At 46.2% G+C, this 12,500-nt stretch overlaps 1 long non-coding RNA gene across 1 annotated transcript in view; it reads right to left on the bottom strand.

The window, feature by feature from the left end:
• LOC142493740 (uncharacterized) overlaps positions 1-12,500 on the bottom strand; it is a 25,160-nt gene that overhangs the window by 10,872 nt on the left and 1,788 nt on the right. The window contains exon 2 of the long non-coding RNA XR_012801195.1: positions 9,432-9,500. This is a non-coding gene — a long non-coding RNA (uncharacterized LOC142493740). The remainder of the gene's footprint in view (positions 1-9,431; positions 9,501-12,500) is intronic.

Below are 12,500 nucleotides of genomic sequence, written 5' to 3'. Positions count from 1 at the left end.
ATATATATATATATATACCCCATAACTTAACTCAGTATTATGGTATACCCTATCCCATAGCTTCTTTGCATACCCAGTTAATCAACCCCACACTGATGATACCCATTAAGGTCGAATCAGCTGTCTGTGGGTGGTTTTCTGGGTATGCACCTTAACCCTGGCTTAAGCCTATAGGGAACCATGTTAAAAATGGTTTTTGAAGCAAAAAGTGGCACTACGTGCTCATTTGCATGTCATTTCCCAGAATCCCTTGCTGCAGTGCAAGTGCTGTATACTGGGTGATAATGGTGAAAGGTGGGGTTGCAGACCTGCCTAAGACATGCAGATGAGCATACAGTTGTATTTGCATAACCTTACATTTATCTGTAAAAAACAGAGCAGGTTGCGCTGACTAGATGAATACACAAAAACACAATGTAAAACCTTAAATGGGGATATTGTCCACATAAAAGGGGCTGCCTGAAATACAACAACTGACCCCCTGGTCAGGATGATAGCAAAGAAAACAGGAATGCGTATTTATAAGGCGCCTGATGGTAAAAGGATATATATCAAACCAGTTGGATTGCCAGGGATAGGCTCCAGACGAAAGGGTTGTGCTTAAAGAGAGATAAAAACACAATACATAGCGTAATACTGTAGGGTATAGAGACAAACTACATATAATACACACAACATATAAAACTAATAACTATCAGCTGAGATAGAAGGTGAATGAATAATTAAAAATATTTAATAAACATATAATAAAACAATGGACATATGAAAAATAAAAAAGTGGTTAAAGGACAATGGAATTGCCGGATAGACACACTGCTGCAACGGGTGAACTGCCCACTCACCGGACGGATGATGTATATAGGCGGTGGATAAGTTAGAGAGTATCCCCTCTCTGCTGCTCAAACAGCTACTGCACGCGGTCAGGTCTGCGGATGGAGAGTTGCACACGCCCGCCGGCGTGTGTGCGTGTAGCCTCTCGCGACACTCAGTGGAGGACGTGCGGATAGGATCGAAAAGATTATTACTGAGTCCAATTTTCTTTATTTTGTACACCAACCTCTTGTGTGAAACCGTATCAAAAGCCTTTGCAAAATCTAAGTAGACCACATCAACTGCATTACCCTGGTCTAAATTCCTACTTACCTCCTTAAAGAAACAAATGAGGTTAGTTTGGCATGATCTATCCTTCATAAATCCATGCTGACTATTACTAATAATTTTGTTTTCCATTAGGTATTCCTGAATATTATCCCGTATTAAACCTTCAAGTAGTTTCCCCACTATTGAAGTCAGGCTTACAGGTCTGTAATTCCCTGTGTGTGATCTAGCTCCCTTTTTAAATATAGGCACCACATCTGCTTTATGCCAATCTTGTGGTACTGAGCCTGTGGAAATTGAGTCCTTGAATATTAAATATAATGGTTTTGCTATTACTGAGCTTAACTCCTTGAGAACTCTTGGATGTATGCCATCGGGGCCAGGTGCCTTATTTACTTCAAATTTTTCAAGTCGCTTATGAACTTCTTCCTCAGTTAACCACTTGTTCATTAATATGGAGGTTGTGGCTTCCTCCTGTGGCGCTACTATTGAACTTGATTCTTCCCTGGTAAACACAGAGGCAAAGAATTTGTTTAATACCTCTGCTTTTTCCTTATCTCCAATAATCTGCCTACCCATCTCACACTGAAAGGGTCCTATATTTTCTTTTCTCATTTTTTTGTTATTAAGGTACTTAAAGAACTTTTTAGGGTTGACCTTACTTTCTATTGCAATCGTTTTTTCATTATCCATTTTTGCTAATTTAATTGCCCTTTTGCAATTTTTGTTATATTCCTGATAATTCTGATACGATGTCTCTGTCCCTTCTGACTTAAAGAATCTAAACACCTTCCTCTTCTTGTCCATTTCCTCCCCTACCTGTTTATTTAGCCACATTGGTTTTGACTTATTTCTTTTATACTTATTACCCAAGGGTATACACTGATAAGTGTGCTTTTCTAACAATGTTTTAAAGACTGCCCATTTATCTTCTACATTTTTCCCTGCAAAAACATCATCCCATTGTATTACTACTAGATTAGACCTCAGTTTATTAAAATCTGCCTTTCTAAAGTTTAAAGTCTTTGTTGAACCCAAGTAATCTGTTTTTTGATAATTTATTTCTAATGAGACCATGTTATGATCACTGTTACCCAAATGTTCCAGGACTTGAATATTTGTTATTACTTCTACATTGTTTGATATGACCAAATCCAGAACTGCCCCTCTCCTGGTTGGTTCCTCAATAATTTGGGTCATATAATTATCTTTAAGCACCCCCAAAAACCTGTTTCCTTTTGTTGTAACGCTAATCTCATTGCCCCAGTCTATGTCTGGATAATTAAAATCCCCCATTATGCAAACATGACCCAGTTTTGATGCCTTCTCCATTTGCAAATGTATTTTAGCTTCCTCAATCTCACAGATATTTGGTGGTTTATAGCATATTCCCACAAACATTTTCTTTATACTTTTACCTCCACTGCTAATTTCTAGCCACAAGGTCTCTACATTTTCATCATTCCCTTCATAGACATCATCCCTTATAATAGGTTTTAGATCTGGTTTAACATATAGACATACTCCACCTCCCCTTCTATTTGTTCGATCCTTCCGAAAAAGAGAATACCCCTTTAAATTAACTGTCCAGTCATGAGTTTCATCCCACCATGTTTCAGTAATGCCTATGATATCATACTGCCCCCTTGTAGCTATTAATTAAAGCTCCTCCATTTTATCTGTCAGGCTTCTTGCATTAGCAAGCATGCATTTAAGTTTTTTTTCAGCCTGTACTATTATCTTATCTGCTCCTTCCTTTCTGCTCCCACTTGGTTTAGTCTTTAGAAGTTTTCTAGTATTATCTCTATTTACTATGGGTATCTCACTGCTTGTCAAACTTGCACTTGCCCCCATTCTACCTCCATACCACCTTGTATCCTCATCTATTCCATTTAGTTCATTATCTGTTTCATTCCCCTCCCCCTCCATCCTAGTTTAAAATCTCCTCCAACCTTTTTAGCATTCTCCCCCCCTAGCACATAAGATCACTCTTCATTGAGGTGCAATCCGTCCCTAGAATATAGATGGCACCTCTCAGAAAAGGAGTCCCAGTGCTCTAAAAACCCAAACCCCTCCTTCCTACACCACTTTCTTAGCCATGCATTAACCTCCCTGATCTCTGACTGTCTCCCTGCGGTAGCGCATGGCACTGGTAGTATTTCAGAAAATATTACCTTGGAGGTCCTTGCCTTAAGCTTTTGGCCTAGATCCCTGTAATCATTTTTTAGGACCCTCCATCTTTCTCTAACTTTGTCATTGGTGCCAACATGTACCAAGACCGCCGGGTCAATCCCAGCCCCCCCCAACAATCTGTCTACCCGATCCGCAATGTGCCGAACCCGAGCACCCGGGAGACAACAAACTGTTCGGTTCATGCGGTCCCGGCAACAGATTGCCCTATCTACCTTCCTAATAATGGAGTCCCCTACCACCACAATCTTTCTTTGCATCTGAGCATCCTGAGTCCCCACTGTGCTGGAGGAACTATTCTCCTGGCTGCTAGAGGAATTGGTCTCCCCCAGCCTTGCCATTTCTGCCCCAACATTTCCAATATCTTCACTCAACATGGCAAATCTTTTGGGATGTGTCAGCTCAGAAACGACCTGCCTCTCCCTATTGCCCCTGCTTCCCCTTCTAACTGTCACCCAGCTACCTACCTGCTCCTCACTAACAGCAACTAAGCTACCTACCTGCTCCTCACTAAAAGCGCCACCATCTGCACCACTAGTCGAGGGAAGGGCCTGCTCAGTGAGCTCTAATTCCCTTTCAAGATTGCCAATGTCCCTCAATATTGCAAGTTGCCTCTTCAGATCAGCAATCTCTGATTCTAAAGAGACCACCTGCTCACACTTCTCACAGTGGTATGCTCCTTGGAACAGCTGCTCCAAGTGCACATACATGTGGCAAGATGTGCATTGAGTGGCATTTTCAATCCTGCTCATTCTAGCAACTATGAAGTTTAGAAGTACTAACAGTAAACTGTACTTCAATAAACTATACCTTGTTTAACTGCTTCCTTGTTCAAACTGCTTCTGGTTCTAACTGCACACACTTTAACCAACCAGCACTTCAATCAACCACACAGATCAATCAGTACACGCAAGCACACATGTTTGTTTTTTTAAATTTCCCTGTTCGCGCTGAATTTTTCCTGCTCGCGCTGAAAAAAAGCCAAAAAACTCCCCCTCCCTGACAGCTGATTGGCGCGCGCTCCCAGGCTTTGTGGGCGCGCGGCCAGGCTCTATATGAGCCCGCCCCTAACGAGCAGCCATTCTTTTCCCATGGAGGACACAGTAAGTACCATCTGTGCCTTCCCCCCTCCCTCCCCGGCGCTCCTGCTTCCCGCAGTTATGGAGATGGGAGCGGGGATACCCCTCATGTCCCTGCTTCCCCACGGTCCCGTGTCATAGAGCGCGGCGGGAGATGGGAGCGGGGATGCCCCTCATGTCCCCGCTTCCCCCCGGTCCCGTGTCATAGAGTGCGGCTGGAGATGGGAGCGGGGATGCCCCATCATGTCTGCGCTTCCCCCCGGTCCCGCGTCATAGAGCGCGGCGGGAGATGGGAGCGGGGATGCCCCTCATATCCCCGCTTCCGCCCGGTCACGTGTAAGAGACATGCGGCGGGAGATGGGAGCGGGGATGCCACTCATGTCCCCGCTTCCCCCCGGTTCCATGTCATAGAGCGCGGCTGGAGATGGGAGCGGGGATGCCCCTCATGTCCCTGCTTCCCCCCGGTCACGTGTCAGAGACATGCGGCGGGAGATGGAAGCGGGGATGCCCCTCATGTCCCCGATTCCCCCCGGTCCCGTGTCATAGAGCGCGGCTGGAGATGGGAGCGGGGATGCCCCATCATGTTTCCGCTTCCCCCCGGTCCCGCGTCACAGAGCGCGGCGGGGATGCCCCCTCAGGTCCCCGCTTCCCCCCGGTCACGTGTCAGAGACATGCGGCGGGAGATGGAAGCGGGGATGCCCCTCATGTCCCCGCTTCCCCCCGGTCCCGTGTCATAGAGCGCGGCTGGAGATGGGAGCGGGGATGCCCCATCATGTCTGCGCTTCCCCCCGGTCCCGCGTCATAGAGTGCGGCGGAGATGGGAGCGGGGATGCCCCTCATATCCCCGCTTCCCCCCGGTCACGTGTCAGAGACATGCGGCGGGAGATGGGAGCGGGGATGCCCCTCATGTCCCCGCTTCCCCCCGGTACCATGTCATAGAGCGCGGCTGGAGATGGGAGCGGGGATGCCCCTCATGTCCCCGCTTCCCCCCGGTCACGTGTCAGAGACATGCGGCGGGAGATGGAAACGGGGATGCCCCTCATGTCCCCTCTTCCCCCCGGTCCCGTGTCATAGTGCGCGGCTTGAGATGGGAGCGGGGATGCCCCATCATGTCTCCGCTTCCCCCCGGTCCCGCGTCACAGAGCGCGGCGGGGATGCCCCCTCAGGTCCCCGCTTCCCCCCGGTCACGTGTCAGAGACATGCGGCGGGAGATGGAAGCGGGGATGCCCCTCATGTCCCCGCTTCCCCCCGGTCCCGTGTCATAGAGCGCGGCTGGAGATGGGAGCGGGGATGCCCCATCATGTCTGCGCTTCCCCCCGGTCCCGCGTCATAGAGTGCGGCGGAGATGGGAGCGGGGATGCCCCTCATATCCCCGCTTCCCCCCGGTCACGTGTCAGAGACATGCGGCGGGAGATGGGAGCGGGGATGCCCCTCATGTCCCCGCTTCCCCCCGGTCCCATGTCATAGAGCGCGGCTGGAGATGGGAGCGGGGATGCCCCTCATGTCCCCGCTTCCCCCCGGTCACGTGTCAGAGACATGCGGCGGGAGATGGAAACGGGGATGCCCCTCATGTCCCCTCTTCCCCCCGGTCCCGTGTCATAGTGCGCGGCTTGAGATGGGAGCGGGGATGCCCCATCATGTCTCCGCTTCCCCCCGGTCCCGCGTCACAGAGCGCGGCGGGAGATGGGAGCGGGGATGCCCCCTCAGGTCCCCGCTTCCCCCCGGTCACGTGTCAGAGACATGCGGTGGGAGATGGAAGCGGGGATGCCCCTCATGTCCCCGCTTCCCCCCGGTCCCGTGTCATAGAGCGCGGCTGGAGATGGGAGCAGGGATGCCCCATCATGTCTCCGCTTCCCCCCGGTCCCGCATCATAGAGCGCGGCGGGAGATGGGAGCGGGGATGCCCCCTCAGGTCCCCGCGGAGCAGAAGATGGGCGGGGGCGGGGGGGGGGGGGGGGGAGAGCGTGGTGGTGCTGGTCGCGGCCTTTCCAAAAGGTGTGTAGAGAGAGTGTGTGTATATATGGGAGCGTGTGTATGTGTGTGTATATGGGAGAGTGTGTGTGTGTATATGGGAGAGTGTGTGTGTGTGTGTGTGTGTGTGTGTGTATATGGGAGTGTGTGTATATGGGAGTGTGTGTGTGTGTGTGTGTGTGTGTGTGTGTGTGTGTGTATATGGGAGTGTGTGTGTGTGTGTGTATATGGGAGAGTGTGTGTGTGTGTATATGTAACGGGTATTCCCCCCCCCAATCGCAGATATAGTGTGGGGTGAAAGGGAACATACAATGTTACCAGGTGTGGTGCTTTACCTGTTGGCTCGCAGGAGGGCTGAGCTTCCGCCACGGGGAACCTGGGGCAATTATACTAGTGGTATTCACTTACATCGGTGCAGCGCCTCCACCTGCGATGGCTCCCATCAGAGGGGGAGTGGTTCCTCGCAGGACAATCACAATAATCACATACACGGTGAGGTATAATAACTAATACCATTTACTAACATGCCATACAACATCTCACGTCAATACCATAACAACAGGTGTCCCTCTTTAAAGGAGACACTAATCACGGCGTCTCTCAAGACGCTACCGCTATCTTGCGCCACGGCGAACGCCAACACTTTATGCCGCCCTTCCCACGGAAGGATCCCACCCCGTGTCCAGTAATCCCACTGTCTCACACTACCAAGTCATATACATGTACGTGTGTGACTGCGCAGTCACTATGTCTGATGATAGGCCTTGTCGGTGCACTTTATAACGGTACCTGCCCTGGCTCCAGCCACGGGTGCTGCTATACCACTGGGGTTGGATCCGCCGGGATATCCTCCTACGCGTGGGGTGAATTCTGGCGTGGATAATATCACCGCAGCTCCGCACCGTCTGTACCTTGGCGAGGATCTGTCTGCTGCCAGCAGGCCGCAGTCACTGCTTGCTTGGCCTCCTTTACGATAGTCCAGCTCTCTTTAATGCGTGGGCTTGAGCCGAAGCCTCGTGGCGGGAAACGCAGCGTCCGCTGTGTCCCTAACTAGCAAACAGCTAATGGGGCAGGGTCCCTAACCTAGGGCCTGTCCCTACAGCACCACAAGCTATCAGAGGGACTCAGGACCTATCTGGGGCCTAGCGGGGGTTGCTGGCCTAGTGCAGGGAGTCACTGACTCCTGCACCCTACTTCCTTCCCCTAGCTGCTCCGGTCACCAACTCCTCTCTCCCAAACCCCGCGAATTGTATCTATTTGTTGCAAGCAGAGAGCTCCTGCAGCCCTATTGGCTCCCTGGCGTCACATGGGGTCCCCTAAGGCTCATGGGATCTGTAGTCCCTGTCTATTACCTTCCCTGGTAGGCTAGGGCTTTGCGCGCTTATCCTGCGCATGCGCGAACTCTGCCGGGCCGCCGGGACTTACTGCGCATGCGCGATATATAACACAATGGCGGCGCCCTGCTCGGGAGCCGCCGGGAACCGCCGGAACGCTAACCCGCTCCCTGCACTGGCCCCCACCCTCCAGAAATGCCGGCTGGTCTATTGAGTGATCCCCGGCAGCGGAGAAAACGAGGGGGAAGGTCGCGGGGCATCAACACACAGAGGGGACCTGGCTACATATATATGGGAGAGTTTTGTGTGTGTGTGTAAATATGGGAGAGAGAGAGTGTGTGTGTGTGTGTGTTTGTATATATGGGTGTGTGTGTGTATATACATGGGAGAATGTGTATGTGTGTATGGGAGTATGTTTGTGACACCAGAGGTACCCCCCCAATCCATCACCCCCCCTGCCCAAGTCAATCACCCCTGCCCCAATCAGTCAGTCACCTCCCCCCAGTCAGTCAGTCACCCCCTCTCTCTGGTCTCCCCTCTCTCCTCTCTCTGGTCTCCCCTCTCTCCTCTCTCTGGTCTCCCCTCTCTCCTCTCTCAGGTCTCCCCCCTCTCTGGTCTCCCCTCTCTCCTCTCTCTGGTCTCCCCTCTCTCCTTTCTCTGGTCTCTCTCTGGTCTCCCCCCTCTCTGGTCTCTCTCTCCCCTCTCTCTGGTCTCCCCCCTCTCTGGTCTCTCTCTCCCCCCTCTCTGGTCTCTCTCTCCCCTTTCTCTGGTCTCTCTCTCCCCCCCTCTCTGGTCTCCCCCCTCTCTGGTCTCTCTCTCCCCCCTCTCTGGTCTCTCTCTCCCCTTTCTCTGGTCTCTCTCTCCCCCCCTCTCTGGTCTCCCCCCTCTCTGGTCTCCTCCCTCTCTGGTCTCTCTCTCCCCTCTCTCTGTCTCTCTGGTCTCCTCCTCTCTCTCTCCCCTCTCTATATCTGGGTATCTTATTTACCCTATATATCTTAACTGTCCTATACTACACCAAAATAACCTATACTGCTTTCTTCCAGATCTAACTCGGATCACACGGAAGACATCGGGGACACCTCCCCTCCAATGTATAACATTGCGGGAATGAGGATACCTGGACATTGAGGGACTGCGGATCAGGTAAGATCCCAGGCGGGATTGCTGCTTTAGATATTGTGAAGCGGGGACGTCCAGACACTGGTTAAGGGGTTCAGGAATCTAGTCATTCACATCTGGCTTTTATTTCTAGATCTGACATTTACACACACACACACACACACACACACACACACACACACACACACACACACACACACACACACACACACACACACACACACACACACACACACACACACACACACACACACACACACACACACACACACACACGTAACAAGGACTAATTGTAGTATAATGTAATACAATAAAGGACTAATTGTAGTATAATGTAATACAATAAATACATTTATGTCAAAAACGAATGTTGTTCTGACTAGGAATTTATTAAATGTATTTTATTTATATATTTTATTTTAAAGCGGGGTTGGGGGCGGGGTTGGGGGCGGGACTAGGTGGCGAGTAGATTTTTTTTGTTCGGCGAGTAGATTTTTTGGTGATTTGTCGACCACTGTATATATATATATATACATATACATATATATATTTGTATGATTATGTGTATAAACTGTTTATGTAGTTCTTTGATTGGCATTCTTTTTGATTGCAAGTTGTCACTCCTATTGGTTAAGACTCACCTGTGATCTGGCTGATTGCACGAGAAAGGGTGGAGACTTGCAACCATAGCAGTCAATTACCGTAGGTGCCTATTTAAGAAAGAAGGTCTTAGTAGAGGGTTACTCTTTGATAAAGTGCCGACAAGGCAGGAAACGTGTCAGAGGATGATCATCTGTTGTATGTCTCTTGGGCATCATGCCGAATAAATAGTTTATTTTTAAACCTGGCTGCAGCCCGAATTCTTTGCAGTGCTCAACCCGGCTTTGCTATTTTACTACTCACATTAATAGCAATGCAACACCCTCTTACATTTCTACACCTACCCACACCATTGGTATATACTCCCACACACCTTTTGTAAAGCGCTGTATACACTGTGGGCACTTTATAAATTTATATTTATACTCACATACATATATACACACACACACACACACACACACACAGTTACATCACTAACATTCAGGGACCATTTAACACCTCAAGTCATAAATCGTGTACTGCACTGGGGGCGGGATAGGCTTCAGTCACAGAAACATTTCAGGATGCACTGTTTTTAAATAAAACCCTTTGTTGCTTTATCCTTTGTAACCTCGCCGGAAGAAGAGATCAGTGAATCTCAAAAGCTCGCACAAATAAAGGCATTTTGTTAGCCACAGAACGGTATCATCTATTCGTTTTTATATATATATCCAACCTGAGGAAGAGAGGAGAACTCTCGAAAGCTTGTCCTATGAAATAAACTGTTAGTCCAAATAAAAAAGGTATCGCCTAATACTGAAGTATATATATGTCTGTGTATGTATATGTCTGTGTATGTATGTATAGCAAATGGAAATATTACTGTATGCTCATTTGCATGTCTTAGACAGGTCTGCAACCCTGTCTTTCACCATTATCGCCCAGCATACAGCACTTCCACTGCAGCAAGGGATTCTAGAAAATGACATGCAAATGAGCACACAGTGCCACTTTTTGCTTCAAAACCATTTTAAACCTTGTTCCCTATGTATGTATGTGTATATGTGTGTGTGTGTGTGTGTGTGTGTGTATATATATATATATATATATATATATATATATATATATATATATATATATATATATATATATATATATATATAAAATAGAAGAAAAGAAGCGCCAAATCCTAGTGCATTACTGTGCAAACTCGATATATTTAATACCCAAAAATCTCAATAAAAATGAACTCACAAACATGAGGAAACAACAAAAGGGTAGGGAGTGATCACAGGACCATACTAATTGAATAAAGTAATTGAGTACATAGGTGAGGTAATCAAATGGTGGGTGCAAACTGTGAACTGAAAAGTGAATCAGAAAAAAGGGGAAAGGGGGAACACAAATTGGATGTGCCCCCTAAAAGAATTCACTTAAATGCACACCAACAGAATATAAAAGTTAACTTTTAATAAATGCCTTAAAACATATATTACCAAAGTAATGTGTAATGTGAATTAAAAATGTATTAAATCAACGAATGCCGGACCGATAGAATTCCAAGCAGTTCTGGAGCAAGCGTTTGTGAAGGTCCACTGCACTCCTTCCCTACGCGTTTCATCAGATAGACTGACTTCTTCAGGGACTGGGCTCTGGGTGTGTGGTATGAAGTATATATACACACCAACGAGTCCAATTAGGTTGATTGGTTGGTAGGCAAAAAATGTGTGGGCAATCTGCATGACTGAATAGTCCCATTAATTAGATATTTGAACACCTGATGATAGGTATCCACAATTACATGTATGCCAACCCATAATAACATAATATAAAAATAATAACACTTATAATTATATAAATATATTAAAACAAACTTACAATTGATGTCCTGACTTGATTAAAATAACCAAATGGTGTATCTGGAGATATCAAATGCCCCAATAGATATAATTGAACAGAGACGATAAGAATAATAATTTGCACTTAATGAGTATGGCTTGAGGAGGGTAGATCTAATGACAAAATTTAATACTAAAGAGTTGATTGAATTTATTTGACACTTAGTTATATAGGTATAGTTAATACTAGCTAACTGTGTCTGAATTTGGCTATTAATGGATCTAAAAAATCCATATGTAAATTAAACAATGACTCAAGATAATGTGATCTAATATTACCAAATGGATTGTATGGCAAAAGTAGGTGATGAATAAAATAACCCTACATAATAATCTATTATCCCATTCCTTGGAAGTTATATTATTTGCGGATATTTGGGGATTCCTCTGATTAGGGAGATCTAAGGTTATATTGATATATTGATCTCCCTGTATAACAAACAGCGTGGAAGAGAGCAACATGAAATTAATATTGAATGAATTCAAAAATTAAATTATCAAACTGAATTAATTAATGAATTCAAAAATTAAATTATCAAACTGAATTTAGTTAGAGAATTAAAAAATATATAATTTGAAGTTTAGACTGGACATGTATCCTAGGTCACGTGTATAACAAGCCTAGCAAATTATATATTTTTTAATTCTCTTACTGAATTCAGTTTGATAATTCAATTTTTGAATTCATTCAATATTAATTTCATGTTGCTCTCTTCCACGCTGTTTCTGTTATACAGGGAGATCAATATATCAATATAACCTTAGATCTCCCTTATCAGAGGAATTACCCAAATATCCGCAAATAATATAACTCCCAAGGAATGGGATAATAGATTAGTATGTAGGGTTATTTTATTCATCACCTACTTTTGCCATACAATCCATTTGGTAATATTAGATCACATTATCTTGAGTCATTGTTTAATTTACATATGGATTTTTTAGATCCATTAATAGCCAAATTCAGACACAGTTAGCTAGTATTAACTATACCTATATAACTAAGTGTCAAATAAATTCAATCAACTCTTTAGTATTAAATTTTGTCATTAGATCTACCCTCCTCAAGCCATACTCATTAAGTGCAAATTATTATTCTTATCGTCTCTGTTCAATTATATCTATTGGGGCATTTGATATCTCCAGATACACCCTTTGGTTATTTTAATCAAGTCAGGACATCAATTGTAAGTTTGTTTTAATATATTTATATAATTATAAGTGTTATTA

This window comes from Ascaphus truei, chromosome 4, assembly GCF_040206685.1.
Source record: "Ascaphus truei isolate aAscTru1 chromosome 4, aAscTru1.hap1, whole genome shotgun sequence".
NCBI lineage: Eukaryota > Metazoa > Chordata > Amphibia > Anura > Ascaphidae > Ascaphus > Ascaphus truei.
This window is presented reverse-complemented; position numbering and strand designations above follow the sequence as displayed.